A 20,761-nucleotide genomic window follows, 5' to 3' on the forward strand; every position below is an offset into this window, starting at 1 on the left:
CTTAGCAAAAGTGTTTACTAAATAGCTGCTCGGCAAAGTTGCAATGCCGAGAATCCCCGACCAGCTGCCCAGGATGAACCCACCTTTCTAGTAGAATGGGTCTTCACCTAATTCAGTAATGGCAATCCTGCCATGGAATGAGCATGCTGAATCTTACCACAGATCCAGCGCATAATGGTCTACATGGAAGCAGGACACCCAATCCTGTTGGGAGCATACAGGACAAACAGAGCCTCTGTTTTCCTAATCTGAACCGTTCTGGTGACATAAATTTTCAAAGTTCTGACCACAGCCAGAGACTTTGACTCAACGAAGGTGTCAGTGGCCAAAGGCACCATGTGGAAAGATGAACCACCTTCGGCAGAAATTGTTGACGTGTCCTCAATTCTGCTCTATCTTCATGAAAGATCAAATAAAGGCTCTTGTGATACTGCATGGTTTGTACTGTTTTCCATGTGCTCCCAGATCTTTCAAGCAAGTAGCATGGTCAAGAAAGTTCTGTTTGAAAAGAAACAACATTTACTGTCATTGTTATAGAATTTGGGAGAAAAAACAAGAAGAAATCTGCACTGTTGACGCACTGGACAGAATGAATGAATCATAAAATATAACCTTTATTAAGTATGTATTAAAATTGGATAAATATTAATATTATTATCCCAAACTGCAGTGAAACATAAATGTTAAAATCACAGAACTAACATACATGTGCATAAGAAGAATAAAGAGATGTGAAAAAAAGGTTTAAAAAGCGTGTCCGTGTGTGATTATTTTTGAAGGCACAACCCTGGCGGGGTTGTTTATATAGATATATATGTTGCTAATAATCACTTTCTAGCGTAATGTTATTAAATAGCTGTTAGTATCTATGTCGTCAGGTACCACTGGGTCGTATCCTATATACTCCCTTCACTCAATAGGGGTTACCTCCCGGGAAGCCATCCCCATTGGCGAATTTGTGGGGGTGATTGAGTATAACCGGTAAGCTAACCTCCAATTTGTGGGGTGCTTAGGTAGATGGGGATCACTTATTTCTCTGTGTCCCCTAAGACTATATTCCTAAATTCAATACCACAGGGGGATAGCTTTCTATATCGGATAAGGAATCACTTGATAGGGAAATCTCTATGGATCATGGAAAGATCATATTTATTAATATCCAAACTAAAAAAATGATGAATAGCTTTAATTTAGCTGTTTAGATATAGTTAATTGGCGAGATATACCAACAGGTGCGGTTGCCTTAAGGAATATGGCAATTCCAATATAAATAGCAGCCCTCCTTCATATAATCAGCCAGATCTTATTAAATCTGGTCCAGATATAGCCGTTCAGATATACTTAATTGACAACATATATCAATCGGTGGGGTTGCCTTAAGGAATATAGCAATTCCAATTCTCATATAAATAGCAACCTTCCTTCATATATTCAGCCAGATCTTATTTAATCTGATCTAGGCGTAGGCAATAATGCTTTCCTTAGAGGTATAGCCACCTCAATTCTTATTAAGAAGCAAAGTGTCTGTCATAATGGTTTATCCAATTCATCTAAGAAATAATATATTCCATGTGTCAGAGATTCATTACTCTCTATTTACACTGTTAAAGAGTTAATTCTTATTATGTTACAGTGTAATGAAATTATCATATAGGGAGATGTGGCAATTCCATGTGCTATATATATAATAACCCTTAGTGGTCCAGATTCCACAATGAGGAATTTTCTTATAAACCGCTGAAACACACAGCTGTTTGACTGACTTCCAAATATATCTATCTCACTTTGTAACAGTCTTATGATAGAGAAACTGTTACATATTCGGTCACTTAGTTATCTAAAGGTAAACAGACTCAGTGTGAGGGTAATATAATATATCAAATGCGCTGTCAATAATCGTGGTAACTGGTGTAATAATGTGGTATATTGAGTATGCTAGTAAGGCATATAACTGCTCTCCAGCCTTTAAGTGTTACCAATCAATTTGTTACACTGTAAAGGATTTATGGTGTCCTGTTAGGACATGCAGCTGCTAGGCTGACTCAAAGATTTATCCATTTGTAACAATTATGTAACAGTTATATACATGTTACTGGTATTACATAGAAATAGTATGACACAGGCCAGCAGTCCCATGTGTCTAGATTCCACAATAGGAGATTTTCTTTGTCTTATAAACTGCTGGAACACACAGCTGCTAGACTGACTTCAAATATATATATTACTTTGTAACAGTCTTATAGTAAAGAGACAGTTACACACTGTCATTTAGTTATCTCAAGGTTAGCAGATTCTGTGTGAGGATAGTGTTCTGTTAGAACATGCAGCTGCTAGGCTGACTCATAGAAAATGTATCCATTTGTAACAAATGACACATACAGCATTAAATTAATATCTATAGCAGCCCATGTGACATCTCTACTCTTATCATAATTGTCTGGTTATTGCCAATCTGGACAGCAGGAGTGATATATATTCACTAGTCCCAATATCCCATCATATAAATATACCCACACTGATATACTTTCTTATCAAGAGTTATTAGTAGCTATCTGTATGCACTTTAGACATTGTAATTGCTAAGTGACATCATATCTAGTGTATTCCTTTCTTATAGCTCAGCTTCTATTCCCTATTAGTGGAGACTAACAGCTAACATCATAATCATATATTTTTGTTTTATAACATTTCACATGAGTCAAATACACGCGGACACGCCGTGCCCTACACATGTGTTTCACTGCATCTATGGCAACTTACATTAAAGCTAACAAGAAAGCACACTCGTTCTGTCTTTAAACTGATAAAAGAAACCCCAATAATATGGGGCATGCAAAAATTGAGATAAAACTCAGTTTTGCTCCTCTCCACGGAAATCTTTAATAAAAGGCGAAATATTTGTTAGTTCTGAAGAGAAACCAGAGCATGACCAAGATTCCACCTGTCGCCTGAGTGCCATGCCAGCAGTTCTCATTGAGCTCAAAGTGAGCACCCAATTTGAAAGAAAGAAAGCAGATTTCTCACCAGGCTTCCCCTAGCTATAAACATGGTTTGTACTCTTTTCCATGTGTTCCCAGATCTTTCAAGCAATTAGTATAGTCAAGAAAGTTCTGTTTGAAAAGAAACAAACATTTACTGTCATTTCTATGCAAATGAGCTTACATTAAAGCACACTCGTTCTATCTTTAAACAGATAAAATAAAACCCCAATAAGATGGGGCATGCAAAATTTGAGATAAAACTCAGTTTTGCTCCTCTCCACGGAAATCTTTAGTAAAAGGCGAAAGATTTGTTCGTTCTGAAGAGAAACCAGAGCATGACCAAGATTCCACCTGTCGCCTGAGTGCCATGCCAGCAGTCCTCATTCAGCTCAAAGTGAGCACCCAATTTGAAAGAAAGAAAGCAGATTTCTCACCAGGCTTCCCCTTGCTATAAGCATGGTTTGTACTCTTTTCCATGTGCTCCCAGATCTTTCAAGCAAGTAGCATGGTCAAGAAAGTTCTGTTTGAAAAGAAACAGACATTTACTATCATTGTTATACAAATAAACTTACATTAAAGCCAACAAGAAAGCACACTCGTTCTGTCTTTAAACTGATAAAAGAAACCCCAATAATATGGGGCATGCAAAAATTGAGATAAAACTCAGTTTTGCTCCTCTCCACGGAAATCTTTAATAAAAGGCGAAAGATTTGTTCATTCTGAAGAGAAACCAGAGCATGACCAAGATTCCACCTGTCGCCTGAGTGCCATGCCAGCAGTCCTCATTCAGATCAAAGTGAGCGCCCAATTTGAAAGAAAGCAGATTTCTCACCTGGCTTCTCCTTGCTATAAGCATGGTTTGTACTGTATTCCATGTGCTCCCAGATCTTTCAAGCAAGTAGCATGGTCAAGAAAGTTCTGTTTGAAAAGAAACAAACATTTACTGTAATTTCTATGCAAATGAGCTTTCATTAAAGCACACTCATTCTATCTTTAAACCGATAAAAGAAAATCCAAAAAGATGGGGCATGCAAAAATTGAGGTAAAACTCAGTTTTGCTCCTCTCCACGGAAATCTTTAGTAAAAGGCGAAAGATTTGTTCGTTCTGAAGAGAAACCAGAGCATGACCAAGATTTTCATCTGAAAATATGTGTTCTCCCTGCAGTTGTTGTCCCCAGATGAGAGTTCCCTTGTGCTGCCTCAGTTGAATCTCCTTTACTTGACAGAGATGTGCCTGAGCAGCGGCCCTCCCCAGCCCTATCCCAAATCATACTTATTTTGCATAGGAGATACCATGGTCATGAAGATTGTTCTCCCAGGGTGAGGTTCATTCATTGCATTCTGGGTATGCTGACCCCTGTGATTTCCCCAAATGTGGGAAACTCGACTGCATTATTTGTGGTAGTGGGGGACTGTGTTTGTGCTTTCCTCTGGTCAGCTCTGGTAAAAGTCAGATTTCTTTGTCTCAGATCTTCCTCTAGCCTTGTTCTTCTTTCGAGAGTTCCCTTGTGCTGCCTCAGTTGGATCTCCTTCACTTGACAGGGGGTGCCCGAGCAGCAATCCTCCACAGCTCTAGCCCAACTCCTACTTACCTGCCAGGTGAGATACTATGATCTTCACTGTTAGGGCAATCAGGATGTGGAATTCCCTGCCAGGGAAGGTGGTAATGGCGGACTCTGTAATTGGATTTAAAAAAGGAATGGATACATTTCTGAATGAAAAAGCTATCTAAGGTTATAATACTTAAAATATCAACATGGTTAATCCGGGGGTAACATGAGTTATAGTAGCTAACTAGTCATAAAACATTATTCAGCAAGTATGTAGAATCATCACAACTTAAAACAGGTTGAACACGATGGGCAATTTGCCTCTATTCAACCTCAAAAACTATGTTACTATATGTTACTATATTACTATGTTACTGTAGTATACAGAAAACCAAAATGCAATGAACAGTGATAGTGAGCACTGATGAGGATACTAGAACTGACACTGAGCAGCAAGATGCAGCACTGGACTATTAGTAATGTACTGTAGTATGCTGAGCACCACAATGCAGCACAAGACAATGAGCAGTGATACTGAGCACTGATGAGGATACTACTGAGAACTGACACTGAGCAGGAGAGACACACTACTAGTATTACTGAGCAGCAATAAGTAACCACTGATACTGAGCACTGATATTGAGATTTCCACTGAGAGAACATAGCCACGTCCATTCCGCTCTCTCTTCAAAGCACGAGTAAAAATGGCGGCAACAAGCAGCTCTTTATATGGAATCCGAATCTCGCGAGAATCCGACAGCGGGATGATGACATTTTCCCTTGTTCAGGTTTTCCGAGTCAGGCGGGAACAACCGAGCCTGCCTCGGACCAGTGTAAACAACGTGGAGTTCGTGGGGAATTCGGTTCTCGGAGAACCGAACCCGCTCCTCTCTACCTTATACCCATCAATTTTTTTATTTTCAATCTAAGCCCCTGCAGTTTTCTGTAAGCATCTGCTTCGCTATGATGATCAACAAGTCACAAGGGCAAACACTCAGGGCTTGAGGCGTAGATCTTAGGACCAGCTGCTACAAGCATGGCAGAGGTGTCACTATCACTGGTGACACCCAGAGAGGTGGCGAGGGAGATTGTAATGCAGTGCGCGCAGATAAGCAGCGCAATGGTAAAAAGGAGGCATGGTTTCATAGGTAGGGGCGTGGCCTGGTGGCCTGAATCTACATTTTGTTGCTCCGGGTGTCCCGGGGGTTGGGGGCTGCACCCGGGGACTAGTGTGTGAGCAGTGCTGGCTCCTGCACAGTGAAAGGGCATGGCCACCCAGCATGACGCCTCCCTTCTTGACCATGCTGTAATTGCAGTCGCACTGCAGTTCAGCGTGATCATAAAAAATGGTGTAGCCTCCTGCTGGTGCAGACTGTATGTGCGCGCAGGAAGCCGCCACCATTTTTGTGATCACAGCGGCTGAATGTGATGTCATACAGCCGCTGTGACCACGCCCCCTGTGTCTCCTCCGTTGCAGACCCCATTTTGAAGCCTTGCCCCCGCACCGCTCCATCCCTGACTTGGAAATGGAGTGTTGCTGACCCACCTATCCCCCCCCCGCCCCGATTGACAGGCAGAGGCGATCGCATTCTCTGCGGGGTGCCGCAGAAAATGCAGGCACATGCGTATGCTCTTAGCAATTTTTGCAGTTGGATCGCTTATTGTGATTGCAATCCAACCTGAATCAGGCCCTATTACCTATCACAATGCGCTGCGGGCAGTACAAAATTGGGTTAATATAGGAGAAAAACCCCCAGACCTGTGCTCCTTAACTGTACCTGGTGGCTAGTGGAGCGGCTGCCCAGTAATCAGTGTCCACGCCAGTGCGCACACGGTCCACCCCCTACGGCCACGCTCCCCTTCATCAGCGGCCTCGTGATCCGGAAGGGTGGTGTGTGTGTGACTGACCTTAGGATGAAACCGGACCCTCCGCTGCAGTGACCCAGCAACCAGGGCACGGGAGTATACAGCGCCGCTGGGAGTGATGAAGCTGCAGTAAAGATGTCTATTAGACCTAGCCTGCTGCAGCCCTTGTAGATTCTCATAAAACAAGTTCTTCTTTTCTTGTCAAAATTTATAGCTAAGAATAGGCTGCCTGAGGCAGGCCCCTGTTAAGTGGCCTGCTACTGAAGGCACCAACTACAAACTGAGCTCCCTGTTCATGGAAGCGGGGTTATAGAGGAGAATGCACTGAGCATCTTGGGAACAGTCAAAAGCTTTGAGCCGGTTGGTGCCTCAGATCAAGATCCTACTCTACACCCCAATGTGAATCCTTGTGGAGTCCAGTGTACCCCACAGAAGAAATTAATGTGTCACACCCATTGGCAGCAACCTTAGAATAGCTGCTGACGGGCACAATTGAGAAAGGAAGGGGGGGGGGGACATTTGAATCCAGCACATAAATGCAATTCAAATATGTAATTTGTACCTTCCTATTTTAAAATATAATGGATGAACCTCACCCTGTGATAACAATCTTCATGATCAAGAGATCTCATATGCAAAATAAGTATGAGTTGGGATAGGGCTGGGGAGGGTGGCTGCTCGGGCAGCCCCTCCCCCGTCAAGTTAAGGAGATTCAACTGAGGAAGCACAAGGGAACTCTCGTCTGGGGACAACAACTGCAGGGAGACCACATCTTTTCAGATGAACATGGGAGGGCGGAAGGCTGCCTAATACTGAAGCACCATCAAATATCAAACCATATGCAACATCTAGTACAAGCCTTCCTGGGGGAAGGTCTGCAGCAGACGGATTTGCATACAGTGATGTTATTCAAGCAGTGGGCCAAAGTTGGCTGGAACCCTCATCTGCATATGAAAAGAGAAAAGGGGCGTGCAGGGCATGGCGGCCTTTTGCAGTGCTTGGATGACCCCTAGTTCTCATTAAACACCCCCACCCTCCTTTGGTGTGGGGCTCATGTTGGCCATGCCCCATCCCCTGAAGCATTCAAGCTGATTTCTTGCAGCAGCTGGGCACTGTAACAGCTCCAGAGCTGTTCTGTAAGGCAAGTAAAAGGGTGTGGGCCCTGCAGCACCACCTGTAGTTTGCATTGTGCGTTGGAAGGCACAAAGTAAGCAGACGGGAGGAGAAGTCAGGATAGTGCGCAAGGGCATCCTTTTCTCTTAGTCCGTAGAGGATGCTGGGGTCACATTAAGAACCATGGGGTATAGACGGGATCCGCAAGAGACATGGGCACTTTAAGACTATCAAAGGGTGTGAACTGGCTCCTCCCTCTATGCCCCTCCTCCAGACTCCAGTTATAGGAACTGTGCCCATGGAGACGGACATTTCGAGGAAAGGATTTATTGTTAAACTAAGGTGAGCATCTTACCAGCTCACACCTTAAGCATGCCGCAGAACGTGGCATTCAACAGAACACAAGCCAACGGCATGAACAATTGCAGCAAAAAGCTGACCAGAACCATAACACAACATGTGTATAACCACAAGTAATAACTGCAGACACAGTATGGACTGGGACGGGTGCCCAGCATCCTCTACAGACTAAGAGAAAAGGATTTACCGGTAGGTATTAAAATCCTATTTTCTCATACGACCTAGAGGATGCTGGGGTCACATTAAGAACCATGGGGTTATACCAAAGCTCTTGAACGGGTGGAAGAGTGCGTACGACTCTGCAGCACCGAATGACCCAACTTGAAGTTATCATCGGCCAAGGTATCAAACTTGTAAAACTTAGCAAAAGTGTTTACTAAATAGCTGCTCGGCAAAGTTGCAATGCCGAGACTCCCCGACCAGCTGCCCAGGATGAACCCACCTTTCTAGTAGAATGGGTCTTCACCTAATTCAGTAACGGCAATCCTGCCATGGAATGAGCATGCTGAATCTTACCACAGATCCAGCGCATAATGGTCTACATGGAAGCAGGACACCCAATCCTGTTGGGAGCATACAGGACAAACAGAGCCTCTGTTTTCCTAATCTGAACCGTTCTGGTGACATAAATTTTCAAAGTTCTGACCACAGCCAGAGACTTTGACTCAACGAAGGTGTCAGTGGCCAAAGGCACCATGTGGAAAGATGAACCACCTTCGGCAGAAATTGTTGACGTGTCCTCAATTCTGCTCTATCTTCATGAAAGATCAAATAAAGGCTCTTGTGATACTGCATGGTTTGTACTGTTTTCCATGTGCTCCCAGATCTTTCAAGCAAGTAGCATGGTCAAGAAAGTTCTGTTTGAAAAGAAACAAACATTTACTGTCATTGTTATGCAAATAAACTTACATTAAAGCTAACAAGAAAGCAAACTCGTTCTGTCTTTAAACTGATAAAAGAAACCCCAATAATATGGGCATACCTCCCAACTTTGTCGGCTCGCAAAGAGGGACACACGCGCGGCGAAGTCGCGCGCGCTCCCAAAAAGGGTGTGGCCTAAGTAAAAGGGGGCGTGGCTTCGCGGGAGGACCCGCGATCGCGAGTCACGCCCCCGTTTTCGGCACTGAGCGGGCATGCCCAGCGCTCTGTGAGCCGCTGGCATGCCACCTCTCCCTCTGACTTCAGTGAATAGACGCTGTGCGCATGCGCACAGCGTCTATTCACCGCTGCTCTGCTAAGCAGGGCAGCGACAGACAGAGCCTCCCAATTGTCCTCCCCACCGCGGGACACTGCGGCCCGCAGGTGGGACAGCGGGACAGTCCCCAAAAAACGGGACTGTCCCGCGAAAATCGGGACAGTTGGGAGGTATGATATGGGGCATGCAAAAATTGAGATAAAACTCAGTTTTGCTCCTCTCCACGGAAATCTTTAGTAAAAGGCGAAAGATTTGTTCGTTCTGAAGAGAAACCAGAGCATGACCAAGATTCCACCTGTCGCCTGAGTGCCATGCCAGCAGTCCTCATTCAGCTCAAAGTGAGCACCCAATTTGAAAGAAAGAAAGCAGATTTCTCACCAGGCTTCCCCTTGCTATAAACATGGTTTGTACTCTTTTCCATGTGCTCCCAGATCTTTCAAGCAATTAGTATGGTCAAGAAAGTTCTGCTTGAAAAGAAACAGACATTTATTGTCATTGTTATGCAAATAAACTTACATTAAAGCTAACAAGAAAGCACACTCGTTCTGTCTTTAAACTGATAAAAGAAACCCCAATAATATGGGGCATGCAAAAATTGAGATAAAATTCAGTTTTGCTCCTCTCCACGGATAATCTTTAATAAAAGGCGAAAGATTTGTTCGTTCTGAAGAGAAACCAGAGCATGACCAAGATTCCACCTGTCGCCTGAGTGCTGTGCCAGCAGTCCTCATTCAGATCAAAGTGAGTGCCCAATTTGAAAGAAAGCAGATTTCTCACCTGGCTTCTCCTTGCTATAAGCATGGTTTGTACTGTATTCCATGTGCTCCCAGATCTTTAAAGCAAGTAGCATGGTCAAGAAAGTTCTGTTTGAACATAAATAAACATTTACTGTCATTTCTATGCAAATGAGCTTACATTAAAGCACACTCATTCTATCTTTAAACCGGTAATAGAAACCCCAAAAAGATGGGGCATGCAAAAATTGAGATAAAACTCGGTTTTGCGCCTCTCCACGGAAATCTTTAGTAAGAGGCGAAAGATTTGTTCGTTCTGAAGAGAAACCAGAGCATGACCAAGATTTTTATCTGAAAATATGTGTTCTCCCTGCAGTTGTTGTCCCCAGATGAGAGTTCCCTTGTGCTGCCTCAGCTGAATCTCCTTTACTTGACAGAGATGTGCCTGAGCAGCGGCCCTCCCCAACCCTATCCCAAATCATACTTATTTTGCATAGGCGATACCATGGTCATGAAGATTGTTCTCCCAGGGTGAGGTTCATTCATTGCATTCTGGGTATGCTGACCCCTGTGATTTCCCCAAATGTGGGAAACTCGACTGCATTATTTGTGGTAGTGGGGGACTGTGTTTGTGCTTTCCTCTGGTCAGCTCTGGTAAAAGTCAGATTTATTTGTCTAGCCTTGTTCTTCTTTCGAGAGTTCCCTTGTGCTGCCTCAGTTGGATCTCTTTCACTTGACAGGGGGGTGCCCGAGTAGCGACCCTCCCCAGCTCTAGCCCAACTCCTACTTACCTGCCAGGTGAGATACTATGATCATGAAGGTGCTTCTCCCAGGGCAAGGCTCACCCATTGCACTCTGGGTGTGGTGCCCCTGCGATTTCCCCAAATGTGGGAAGCTTGACTGCATAATTTGTGTTTCCCCTGGTCGGCTCTCGTATAATTCAGATCTCTTTGTCTCAGGTCTCTCTCCAGCCTAGTTTGCTGTCTGTTTCCACTTCTTTTTTCATGAGCCCCTCCCTTTTATACCCTTGTGCACTATCCTGACTTCTCCTCTTGTCTGCTTACTTTGTGCCTTCCAATGCACAATGCAAACTACTGGTAGTGCTGCAGGGCCCACACCCTTTTACTTGCCGTACAGAGCAGCTCTGGAGCTGTTACAGTGCCCAGCTGCTGCAAGAAATCAGCTTGAATGCTTCAGGGGCTGGGGCATAGCCAACATGAGCCCCACACCGAAGGAGGGTGGAGGTGTTTAATGCGAACTAGGGGTCATCCAAGCGCCGCAAAAGGCCGCTATGCCCTGCACGCCCCTTTTCTCTTTTCATATGCAGACGAGGGTTGAAGCCAACTTTGACCCACTGCTTGGATGACATCACCGTATGCAAATCCATCTGCTGCAGGCCTTCCCCCAGGAATGCTTGCACTAGTTGTTGCATTTGGTTTGTTGTTTGGGGGTGCTTCATTATTAGGCAGCCTTCTGCCCTCCCATGTTCATCTGAAAATATGTGTTCTCCCTGCAGTTGTTGTCCCCAGATGAGAGTTCCCTTGTGCTGCCTCAGTTGAATCTCCTTTACTTGACAGAGATGCGCCTGAGCAGCGGCCCTCCCCAGCCCTATCCCAAATCATACTTATTTTGCATAGGAGATACCATGGTCATGAAGATTGTTCTCCCAGGGTGAGGTTCATTCATTGCATTCTGGGTATGCTGACCCCTGTGATTTCCCCAAATGTGGGAAACTCGACTGCATTATTTGTGGTAGTGGGGGACTGTGTTTGTGCTTTCCTCTGGTCAGCTCTGGTAAAAGTCAGATTTATTTGTCTCAGATCTTCCTCTAGCCTTGTTCTTCTTTCGAGAGTTCCCTTGTGCTGCCTCAGTTGAATCTCCTTCACTTGACAGGGGGGTACCCGAGCAGCGACCCTCCCCAGCTCTAGCCCAACTTCTACTTACCTGGCAGGTGAGATACTATGATCATGTAGGTGCTTCTCCCAGGGCAAGGCTCACCCATTGCACTCTGGGTGTGCTGCTCCTGCGATTTCCCCAAATGTGGGAAACTTGACTGCATAATTTGTGTTTCCCCTGGTCGGCTCTCGTATAATTCAGATCTCTTTGTCTCAGGTCTCTCTCCAGCCTAGTTTGCTGTCTGTTTCAACTTCTCTTTTCTTGAGCCGCTCCCTTCTATGCCCTTGCGCACTATCCTGACTTCTCCCGTCTGCTTACTTTGTGCCTTCCAATGCACAATGCAAACTACAGGTAGTGCTGCTGGGCCCACACCCTTTTACTTGCCGTTCAGAGCAGCTCTGGAGCTGTTACAGTGCCCAGCTGCTGCAAGAAATCAGCTTGAATGCTTCAGGGGCTGGGGCATAGCCAACATGAGCCCCACACCGAAGGAGGGTGGAGGTGTTTAATGCGAACTAGGGGTCATCCAAGCGCCGCAAAAGGCCGCCATGCCCTGCACGCCCCTTTTCTCTTTTCATATGCAGACGAGGGTTGAAGCCAACTTTGACCCACTGCTTGGATGACATCACCATATGCAAATCCATCTGCTGCAGGCCTTCCCCCAGGAATGCTTGTACTAGTTGTTGCATTTGGTTTGTTGTTTGGGGGTGCTTCAGTATTAGGCTGCCTTCTGCCCTCCCATGTTTATCTGAAAATATGTGTTCTCCCTGCAGTTGTTGTCCCCAGATGAGAGTTCCCTTGTGCTGCCTCAGTTGAATCTCCTTTACTTGACAGAGATGTGCCTGAGCAGCGGCCCTCCCCAGCCCTATCCCAAATCATACTTATTTTGCATAGGCGATACCATGGTCATGAAGATTGTTCTCCCAGGGTGAGGTTCATTCATTGCATTCTGGGTATGCTGACCCCTGTGATTTCCCCAAATGTGGGAAACTCAACTGCATTATTTGTGGTAGTGGGGGACTGTGTTTGTGCTTTCCTCTGGACAGCTCTGGTAAAAGTCAGATTTATTTGTCTCAGATCTTCCTCTAGCCTTGTTCTTCTTTCGAGAGTTCCCTTGTGCTGCCTCAGTTGGATCTCTTTCACTTGACAGGGGGGTGCCCGAGCAGCGACCCTCCCCAGCTCTAGCCCAACTCCTACTTACTTGCCAGGTGAGATACTATGATCATGAAGGTGCTTCTCCCAGGGCAAGGCTCACCCATTGCACTCTGGGTGTGGTGCCCCTGCGATTTCCCCAAATGTGGGAAGCTTGACTGCATAATTTGTGTTTCCCCTGGTCGGCTCTCGTATAATTCAGATCTCTTTGTCTCAGGTCTCTCTCCAGCCTAGTTTGCTGTCTGTTTCCACTTCTTTTTTCATGAGCCCCTCCCTTTTATACCCTTGTGCACTATCCTGACTTCTCCTCCTGTCTGCTTACTTTGTGCCTTCCAATGCACAATGCAAACTACAGGTAGTGCTGTAGGGCCCACACCCTTTTACTTGCCGTACAGAGCAGTTCTGGAGCTGTTACAGTGCCCAGCTACTGCAAGAAATCAGCTTGAATGCTTCAGGGGCTGGGGCACTGCCAACATGAGCCCCACACCGAAGGAGGGTGGAGGTGTTTAATGTGAACTAGGGGTCATCCAAGCGCCGCAAAAGGCCGCCATGCCCTGCACGCCCCTTTTCTCTTTTCATATGCAGACGAAGGTTGAAGCCAACTTTGACCCACTGCTTGGATGACATCACCGTATGCAAATCCATCTGCTGCAGGCCTTCCCCCAGGAATGCTTGCACTAGTTGTTGCATTTGGTTTGTTGTTTGGGGGTGCTTCAGTATTAGGCAGCCTTCTGCCCTCCCATGTTCATCTGAAAATATGTGTTCTCCCTGCAGTTGTTGTCCCCAGATGAGAGTTCCCTTGTGCTGCCTCAGTTGAATCTCCTTTACTTGACAGAGATGTGCCTGAGCAGCGGCCCTCCCCAGCCCTATCCCAAATCATACTTATTTTGCATAGGAGATACCATGGTCATGAAGATTGTTCTCCCAGGGTGAGGTTCATTCATTGCATTCTGGGTATGCTGACCCCTGTGATTTCCAAAATGTGGGAAACTCGACTGCATTATTTGTGGTAGTGGGGGACTGTGTTTGTGCTTTCCTCTGGTCAGCTCTGGTAAAAGTCAGATTTATTTGTCTCAGATCTTCCTCTAGCCTTGTTCTTCTTTCGAGAGTTTCCTTGTGCTGCCTCAGTTGGATCTCTTTCACTTGACAGAGGGGTGCCCGAGCAGCGACCCTCCCCAGCTCTAGCCCAACTCCTACTTACCTGCCAGGTGAGATACTATGATCATGAAGGTGCTTCTCCCAGGGCAAGGCTCACCCATTGCACTCTGATTTCCCCAAATGTGGGAAGCTTGACTGCATAATTTGTGTTTCCCCTGGTCGGCTCTCGTATAATTCAGATCTCTTTGTCTCAGGTCTCTCTCCAGCCTAGTTTGCTGTCTGTTTCCACTTCTTTTTTCATGAGCCCCTCCCTTTTATACCCTTGTGCACTATCCTGACTTCTCCTCCTGTCTGCTTACTTTGTGCCTTCCAATGCACAATGCAAACTACAGGTAGTGCTGCAGGGCCCACACCCTTTTACTTGCCGTACAGAGCAGCTCTGGAGCTGTTACAGTGCCCAGCTGCTGCAAGAAATCAGCTTGAATGCTTCAGGGGCTGGGGCATAGCCAACATGAGCCCCACACCGAAGGAGGGTGGAGGTGTTTAATGCGAACTAGGGGTCATCCAAGCGCCGCAAAAGGCCGCCATGCCCTGCACGCCCCTTTTCTCTTTTCATATGCAGACGAGGGTTGAAGCCAACTTTGACCCACTGCTTGGATGACATCACCGTATGCAAATCCATCTGCTGCAGGCCTTCCCCCAGGAATGCTTGCACTAGTTGTTGCATTTGGTTTGTTGTTTGGGGGTGCTTCAGTATTAGGCAGCCTTCTGCCCTCCCATGTTCATCTGAAAATATGTGTTCTCCCTGCAGTTGTTGTCCCCAGATGAGAGTTCCCTTGTGCTGCCTCAGTTGAATCTCCTTTACTTGACAGAGATGTGCCTGAGCAGCGGCCCTCCCCAGCCCTATCCCAAATCATACTTATTTTGCATAGGAGATACCATGGTCATGAAGATTGTTCTCCCACGGTGAGGTTCATTCATTGCATTCTGGGTATGCTGACCCCTGTGATTTCCCCAAATGTGGGAAACTCGACTGCTTTATTTGTGGTAGTGGGGGACTGTGTTTGTGCTTTCCTCTGGTCAGCTCTGGTAAAAGTCAGATTTCTTTGTCTCAGATCTTCCTTTAGCCTTGTTCTTCTTTCGAGAGTTCCCTTGTGCTGCCTCAGTTGGATCTCCTTCACTTGACAGGGGGGTACCCGAGCAGCGACCCTCCCCAGCTCTAGCCCAACTTCTACTTACCTGGCAGGTGAGATACTATGATCATGTAGGTGCTTCTCCCAGGGCAAGGCTCACCCATTGCACTCTGGGTGTGCTGCTCCTGCGATTTCCCCAAATGTGGGAAACTTGACTGCATAATTTGTGTTTCCCCTGGTCGGCTCTCGTATAATTCAGATCTCTTTGTCTCAGGTCTCTCTCCAGCCTAGTTTGCTGTCTGTTTCAACTTCTCTTTTCTTGAGCCGCTCCCTTCTATGCCCTTGCGCACTATCCTGACTTCTCCCGTCTGCTTACTTTGTGCCTTCCAATGCACAATGCAAACTACAGGTAGTGCTGCAGGGCCCACACCCTTTTACTTGCCGTTCAGAGCAGCTCTGGAGCTGTTACAGTGCCCAGCTGCTGCAATAAATCAGCTTGAATGCTTCAGGGGCTGGGGCATGGCCAACATGAGCCCCACACCAAAGGAGGGTGGGGTGTTTAATGCGAACTAGGGGTCATCCAAGCACCGCAAAAGGCCGCCATGCCCTGCACGCCCCTTTTCTCTTTTCATATGCAGATGAGGGTTGAAGCCAACTTTGACCCACTGCTTGGATGACATCACCGTATGCAAATCCGTCTTCTGCAGAACTTCCCCCAGGAATGCTTGCACTAGTTGTTGCATTTGGTTTGTTGTTTGGGGGTGCTTCAGTATTAGGCAGCATTCTGCCCTCCCATGTTCATCTGAAAATATGTGTTCTCCCTGCAGTTGTTGTCCCCAGATGAGAGTTCCCTTGTGCTGCCTCAGTTGAATCTCCTTTACTTGACAGAGATGTGCATGAGCAGCGGCCCTCCCCAGCCCTATCCCAAATCATACTTATTTTGCATAGGAGATACCATGGTCATGAAGATTACTCTCCCAGGGTGAGGTTCATTCATTGCATTCTGGGTATGCTGACCCCTGTGATTTCCCCAAATGTGGGAAACGCGACTGCTTTATTTGTTGGTAGTGGGGGACTGTGTTTGTGTTTTCCTCTGATCTCTGGTAAAAGTCAGATTTCTTTGTTTCAGATCTTCCTCTAGCCTTGTTCTTCTTTCGAGAGTTTCCTTGTGCTGCCTCAGTTGGATCTCCTTCACTTGACAGGGGGGTGCCCGAGCAGCGACCCTCCCCAGCTCTAGCCCAACTCCTACTTACCTGCCAGGTGAGATACTATGATCATGAAGGTGCTTCTCCCAGGGCAAGGCTCACCCATTGCACTCTGGGTGTGCTGCCCCTGCGATTTCCCCAAATGTGGGAAACTTGACTGCATAATTTGTGTTTCCCCTGGTCAGGTCTCGTATAATTCAGATCTCTTTGTCTCAGGTCTCTCTCCAGCCTAGTTTGCTGTCTGTTTCCACTTCTCTTTTCTTGAGCCGCTCCCTTCTATGCCCTTGCGCACTATCCTGACTTCTCCTCCTTTCTGCTTACTTTGTGCCTTCCAACGCACAATGCGAACTACAGGTAGTGCTGCAGGGCCCACACCCTTTTACTTGCCTTACAGAGCAGCTCTGGAGCTGTTACAGTGCCCAGCTGCTGCAAGAAATCAGCTTGAATGCTTCAGGGGCTGGGGCATAGCCAACATGAGCCCTACACCGAAGGAGGGTGGAGGTGTTTAATGCAAACTAGGGGTCAGCCAAGTGCCGCAAAAGGCCACCATGCCCTGCACGCCCCTTTTCTCTTTTCATATGCAGACGAGGGTTGAAGCCAACTTTGACCCACTGCTTGGATGACATCACCATATGCAAATCTATCTGCTGCAGGCCTTCCCCCAGGAATGCTTGCACTAGTTGTTGCATTTGGTTTGTTGTTTGGGGGTGCTTCAGTATTAGGCAGCCTTCTGCCCTCCCATGTTCATCTGAAAATATGTGTTCTCCCTGCAGTTGTTGTCCCCAGATGAGAGTTCCCTTGTGCTGCCTCAGTTGAATCTCCTTTACTTGACAGAGATGTGCCTGAGCAGCGGCCCTCCCCAGCCATATCCCAAATCATACTTATTTTGCATAGGAGATACCATTGTTATGAAGATTGTTCTCCCAGGGTGCGGTTCATTCATTGCACTCTGGGTATGCTGACCCCTGTGATTTCCCCAAATGTGGGAAACTCGACTGCATTATTTGTGGTAGTGGTGGACTGTGTTTGTGCTTTCCTCTGGTCAGCTCTGGTAAAAGTCAGATTTCTTTGTCTCAGATCTTCCTCTAGCCTTGTTCTTCTTTCGAGAGTTCCTTTGTGCTGCCTCAGTTGGATCTCCTTCACTTGACAGGGGGGTGCCCGAGCAGCGACCCTCCCCAGCTCTAGCCCAACTCCTACTTACCTGCCAGGTGAGATACTATGATCATGAAGGTGCTTCTCCCAGGGCAAGGCTCACCCATTGCACTCTGGGTGTGCTGCTCCTGCGATTTCCCCAAATGTGGGAAACTTGACTGCATAATTTGTGTTTCCCCTGGTCAGGTCTCGTATAATTCAGATCTCTTTGTCTCAGGTCTCTCTCCAGCCTAGTTTGCTGTCTGTTTCCACTTCTCTTTTCTTCAGCAGCTCCCTTCTATGCCCTTGCGCACTATCCTGACTTCTCTTCCTTTCTGCTTACTTTGTGCCTTCCAACGCACAATGCGAACTACAGGTAGTGCTGCAGGGCCCACAACCTTTTACTTGCCTTACAGAGCAGCTCTGGAGCTGTTACAGTGCCCAGCTGCTGCAAGAAATCAGCTTGAATGCTTCAGGGGCTGGGGCATAGCCAACATGAGCCCCACACCGAAGGAGGGTGGAGGTGTTTAATGCAAACTAGGGGTCAGCCAAGTGCCGCAAAAGGCCACCATGCCCTGCACGCCCCTTTTCTCTTTTCATATGCAGACGAGGGTTGAAGCCAACTTTGACCCACTGCTTGGATGACATCACCATATGCAAATCTATCTGCTGCAGGCCTTCCCCCAGGAATGCTTGCACTAGTTGTTGCATTTGGTTTGTTGTTTGGGGGTGCTTCAGTATTAGGAAGCCTTCTGCCCTCCCATGTTCATCTGAAAATATGTGTTCTCCCTGCAGTTGTTGTCCCCAGATGAGAGTTCCCTTGTGCTGCCTCAGTTGAATCTCCTTTACTTGACAGAGATGTGCCTGAGCAGCGGCCCTCCCCAGCCATATCCCAAATCATACTTATTTTGCATAGGAGATACCATTGTTATGAAGATTGTTCTCCCAGGGTGCGGTTCATTCATTGCACTCTGGGTATGCTGACCCCTGTGATTTCCCCAAATGTGGGAAACTCGACTGCATTATTTGTGGTAGTGGTGGACTGTGTTTGTGCTTTCCTCTGGTCAGCTCTGGTAAAAGTCAGATTTCTTTGTCTCAGATCTTCCTCTAGCCTTGTTCTTCTTTCGAGAGTTCCTTTGTGCTGCCTCAGTTGGATCTCCTTCACTTGACAGGGGGGTGTCCGAGCAGCGACCCTCCCCAGCTCTAGCCCAACTCCTACTTACCTGCCAGGTGAGATACTATGATCATGAAGGTGCTTCTCCCAGGGCAAGGCTCACCCATTGCACTCTGGGTGTGCTGCCCCTGCAATTTCCCCAAATGTGGGAAACTTGACTGCATAATTTGTGTTTCCCCTGGTCGGCTCTCGTATAATTCAGATCTCTTTGTCTCAGGTCTCTCTCCAGCCTAGTTTGCTGTCTGTTTCCACTTCTCTTTTCTTGAGCCCCTCCCTTCTATACCCTTGTGCACTATCCTGACTTCTCCTCCCGTCTGCTTACTTTGTGCCTTCCAATGCACAATGCAAACTACAGGTAAAGCTGCAGGGCCCACACCCTTTTACTTGCCTTACAGAGCAGCTCTGGAGCTGTTACAGTGCCCAGCTGCTGCAAGAAATCAGCTTGAATGCTTCATGGGATGGGGCATGGCCAACATGAGCCCCACACCAAAGGAGGGTGGGGGTGTTTAATGCGATCTAGGGGTCATCCAAGCAGCGCAAAAGGCCGCCATGCCCTGCACGCCCCTTTTCTCTTTTCATATGCAGATGAGGGTTGAAGCCAACTTTGACCCACTGCTTGGATAACATCACCATATGCAAATCCATCTGCTGCAGGCCTTCCCCCAGGAATGCTTGCACTAGTTGTTGCATTTGGTTTGTTGTTTGGGGGTGCTTCAGTATTAGGCAGCCTTCTGCCCTCCCATGTTCATCTGAAAATATGTGTTCTCCCTGCAGTTGTTGTCCCCAGATGAGAGTTCCCTTGTGCTGCCTCAGTTGAATTAACTTTACTTGACAGAGATGTGCCTGAGCAGCGGCCCTCCCCAGCCCTATCCCAAATCATACTTATTTTGCATAGGAGACACCATGGTCATGAAGATTGTTCACCCAGGGTGAGGTTCATTCATTGCATTCTGGGTATGCTGACCCCTGTGATTTCCCCAAATGTGGGAAACTCGCCTGCATTATTTGTGGTAGTGGGGGACTGTGTTTGTGTTTTCCGCTGGTCAGCTCTGGTAAAAGTCAGATTTCTTTGTCTCAGATCTTCCTCTAGCCTTGTTCTTCTTTCGAGAGTTCCATTGTGCTGCCTCAGTTGGATCTCCTTCACTTGACAGGGGGGTGCCCGAGCAGCGACCCTCCCCAGCTCTAGCCCAACTCCTACTTACCTGCCAGGTGAGATACTATGATCTTGAAGGTGCTTCTCCCAGGGCAAGGCTCACCCATTGCACTCTGGCTGTGCTGCCCCTGCGATTTCCCCAAATGTGGGAAACTTGACTGCATAATTTGTGTTTCCCCTGGTCGGCTCTCGTATAATTCAGATCTCTTTGTCTCAGGTCTCTCTCCAGCCTAGTTTGCTGTCTGTTTCCACTTCTCTTTTCTTGAGCCGCTCCCTTCTATGCCCTTGCGCACTATCCTGACTTCTCCCGTCTGATTACTTTGTGCCTTCCAACGCACAATGCGAACTACAGGTAGTGCTGCAGGGCCCACACCCTTTTATTTGCCTTACAGAGCAGCTCTGGAGCTGTTACAGTGCCCAGCTGCTGCAAGAAATCAGCTTGAATGCTTCAGGGGCTGGGGCATAGTCAACATGAGCCCCACACCGAAGGAGGGTGGAGGTGTTTAATGCGAACTAGGGGTCATCCAAGCGCCGCAAAAGGCCGCCATGCCCTGCATAACCCTTTTCTCTTTTCATATGCAGATGAGGGTTCCAGCCAACTTTGGCCCACTGCTTGGATGACATCACCGTATGCAAATTCGTCTCCTGCAGACCTTCCCCCAGGAATGCTTGTACTAGTTATTGCATATGGTTTGATATTTGATGGTGCTTCAGTATTAGGCAGCCTTCCGCCCTCCCATGTTCATCTGAAAAGATGTGGTCTCCCTGCAGTTGTTGTCCCCAGACGAGAGTTCCCTTGTGCTTCCTCAGTTGAATCTCCTTAACTTGACGGGGGAGGGGCTGCCCGAGCAGCCACCCTCCCCAGCCCTATCCCAACTCATACTTATTTTGCATATGAGATCTCTATATCATGAAGATTGTTCTCACAGGGTGAGGTTCATCCATTATATTTTAAAATAGGAAGGTTCAAATTACATATTTGAATTGCATCTATGTGCTGGATTCAAATGTCCCCCCCCCCCT

General features: G+C 47.0%; 25 non-coding genes across 25 annotated transcripts; 18 read left to right on the forward strand and 7 right to left on the reverse strand.

Annotated features, from left to right (window-relative positions):
* Positions 1-2,811: 2,811 nt before the first annotated feature.
* Positions 2,812-2,927, reverse strand: LOC134999571 (U5 spliceosomal RNA). Its single transcript, XR_010201649.1, has one exon. It is a non-coding gene; the product is annotated as a U5 spliceosomal RNA (small nuclear RNA).
* A 275-nt stretch (positions 2,928-3,202) lies between these two features.
* On the reverse strand, positions 3,203-3,318 carry LOC134999509 (U5 spliceosomal RNA). Its single transcript, XR_010201587.1, has one exon. It is a non-coding gene; the product is annotated as a U5 spliceosomal RNA (small nuclear RNA).
* A 286-nt stretch (positions 3,319-3,604) lies between these two features.
* Positions 3,605-3,720, reverse strand: LOC134999542 (U5 spliceosomal RNA). The gene has a single exon (XR_010201620.1). It is a non-coding gene; the product is annotated as a U5 spliceosomal RNA (small nuclear RNA).
* Positions 3,721-3,990: 270 nt separating this feature from the next.
* Positions 3,991-4,106, reverse strand: LOC134999540 (U5 spliceosomal RNA). The gene has a single exon (XR_010201618.1). It is a non-coding gene; the product is annotated as a U5 spliceosomal RNA (small nuclear RNA).
* Positions 4,107-4,250: 144 nt separating this feature from the next.
* LOC134999907 (U1 spliceosomal RNA) lies at positions 4,251-4,414 on the forward strand. The gene has a single exon (XR_010201973.1). It is a non-coding gene; the product is annotated as a U1 spliceosomal RNA (small nuclear RNA).
* Positions 4,415-9,233: 4,819 nt separating this feature from the next.
* On the reverse strand, positions 9,234-9,346 carry LOC134999585 (U5 spliceosomal RNA). Its single transcript, XR_010201664.1, has one exon. It is a non-coding gene; the product is annotated as a U5 spliceosomal RNA (small nuclear RNA).
* Positions 9,347-9,632: 286 nt separating this feature from the next.
* LOC134999598 (U5 spliceosomal RNA) lies at positions 9,633-9,749 on the reverse strand. The gene has a single exon (XR_010201676.1). It is a non-coding gene; the product is annotated as a U5 spliceosomal RNA (small nuclear RNA).
* Positions 9,750-10,019: 270 nt separating this feature from the next.
* Positions 10,020-10,135, reverse strand: LOC134999546 (U5 spliceosomal RNA). Its single transcript, XR_010201624.1, has one exon. It is a non-coding gene; the product is annotated as a U5 spliceosomal RNA (small nuclear RNA).
* A 144-nt stretch (positions 10,136-10,279) lies between these two features.
* On the forward strand, positions 10,280-10,443 carry LOC134999681 (U1 spliceosomal RNA). Its single transcript, XR_010201758.1, has one exon. It is a non-coding gene; the product is annotated as a U1 spliceosomal RNA (small nuclear RNA).
* A 139-nt stretch (positions 10,444-10,582) lies between these two features.
* On the forward strand, positions 10,583-10,745 carry LOC134999400 (U1 spliceosomal RNA). Its single transcript, XR_010201503.1, has one exon. It is a non-coding gene; the product is annotated as a U1 spliceosomal RNA (small nuclear RNA).
* Positions 10,746-11,419: 674 nt separating this feature from the next.
* LOC134999919 (U1 spliceosomal RNA) lies at positions 11,420-11,583 on the forward strand. The gene has a single exon (XR_010201984.1). It is a non-coding gene; the product is annotated as a U1 spliceosomal RNA (small nuclear RNA).
* Positions 11,584-11,735: 152 nt separating this feature from the next.
* On the forward strand, positions 11,736-11,898 carry LOC134999887 (U1 spliceosomal RNA). Its single transcript, XR_010201953.1, has one exon. It is a non-coding gene; the product is annotated as a U1 spliceosomal RNA (small nuclear RNA).
* Positions 11,899-12,569: 671 nt separating this feature from the next.
* On the forward strand, positions 12,570-12,733 carry LOC134999629 (U1 spliceosomal RNA). Its single transcript, XR_010201708.1, has one exon. It is a non-coding gene; the product is annotated as a U1 spliceosomal RNA (small nuclear RNA).
* A 152-nt stretch (positions 12,734-12,885) lies between these two features.
* LOC134999416 (U1 spliceosomal RNA) lies at positions 12,886-13,048 on the forward strand. Its single transcript, XR_010201519.1, has one exon. It is a non-coding gene; the product is annotated as a U1 spliceosomal RNA (small nuclear RNA).
* Positions 13,049-13,722: 674 nt separating this feature from the next.
* LOC134999735 (U1 spliceosomal RNA) lies at positions 13,723-13,885 on the forward strand. The gene has a single exon (XR_010201810.1). It is a non-coding gene; the product is annotated as a U1 spliceosomal RNA (small nuclear RNA).
* Positions 13,886-14,857: 972 nt separating this feature from the next.
* Positions 14,858-15,021, forward strand: LOC134999771 (U1 spliceosomal RNA). Its single transcript, XR_010201844.1, has one exon. It is a non-coding gene; the product is annotated as a U1 spliceosomal RNA (small nuclear RNA).
* A 152-nt stretch (positions 15,022-15,173) lies between these two features.
* On the forward strand, positions 15,174-15,336 carry LOC134999888 (U1 spliceosomal RNA). Its single transcript, XR_010201954.1, has one exon. It is a non-coding gene; the product is annotated as a U1 spliceosomal RNA (small nuclear RNA).
* Positions 15,337-16,006: 670 nt separating this feature from the next.
* On the forward strand, positions 16,007-16,171 carry LOC134999972 (U1 spliceosomal RNA). The gene has a single exon (XR_010202034.1). It is a non-coding gene; the product is annotated as a U1 spliceosomal RNA (small nuclear RNA).
* Positions 16,172-16,320: 149 nt separating this feature from the next.
* On the forward strand, positions 16,321-16,483 carry LOC134999938 (U1 spliceosomal RNA). Its single transcript, XR_010202003.1, has one exon. It is a non-coding gene; the product is annotated as a U1 spliceosomal RNA (small nuclear RNA).
* Positions 16,484-17,157: 674 nt separating this feature from the next.
* Positions 17,158-17,321, forward strand: LOC134999774 (U1 spliceosomal RNA). The gene has a single exon (XR_010201846.1). It is a non-coding gene; the product is annotated as a U1 spliceosomal RNA (small nuclear RNA).
* Positions 17,322-17,473: 152 nt separating this feature from the next.
* LOC134999970 (U1 spliceosomal RNA) lies at positions 17,474-17,636 on the forward strand. Its single transcript, XR_010202033.1, has one exon. It is a non-coding gene; the product is annotated as a U1 spliceosomal RNA (small nuclear RNA).
* A 674-nt stretch (positions 17,637-18,310) lies between these two features.
* LOC134999775 (U1 spliceosomal RNA) lies at positions 18,311-18,474 on the forward strand. The gene has a single exon (XR_010201847.1). It is a non-coding gene; the product is annotated as a U1 spliceosomal RNA (small nuclear RNA).
* A 152-nt stretch (positions 18,475-18,626) lies between these two features.
* On the forward strand, positions 18,627-18,789 carry LOC134999911 (U1 spliceosomal RNA). The gene has a single exon (XR_010201976.1). It is a non-coding gene; the product is annotated as a U1 spliceosomal RNA (small nuclear RNA).
* Positions 18,790-19,463: 674 nt separating this feature from the next.
* LOC134999846 (U1 spliceosomal RNA) lies at positions 19,464-19,627 on the forward strand. Its single transcript, XR_010201914.1, has one exon. It is a non-coding gene; the product is annotated as a U1 spliceosomal RNA (small nuclear RNA).
* A 152-nt stretch (positions 19,628-19,779) lies between these two features.
* LOC134999393 (U1 spliceosomal RNA) lies at positions 19,780-19,942 on the forward strand. Its single transcript, XR_010201496.1, has one exon. It is a non-coding gene; the product is annotated as a U1 spliceosomal RNA (small nuclear RNA).
* Positions 19,943-20,761: the final 819 nt, after the last annotated feature.

This window comes from Pseudophryne corroboree, unplaced genomic scaffold (genome assembly GCF_028390025.1).
Source record: "Pseudophryne corroboree isolate aPseCor3 unplaced genomic scaffold, aPseCor3.hap2 scaffold_150, whole genome shotgun sequence".
Lineage (NCBI taxonomy): Eukaryota > Metazoa > Chordata > Amphibia > Anura > Myobatrachidae > Pseudophryne > Pseudophryne corroboree.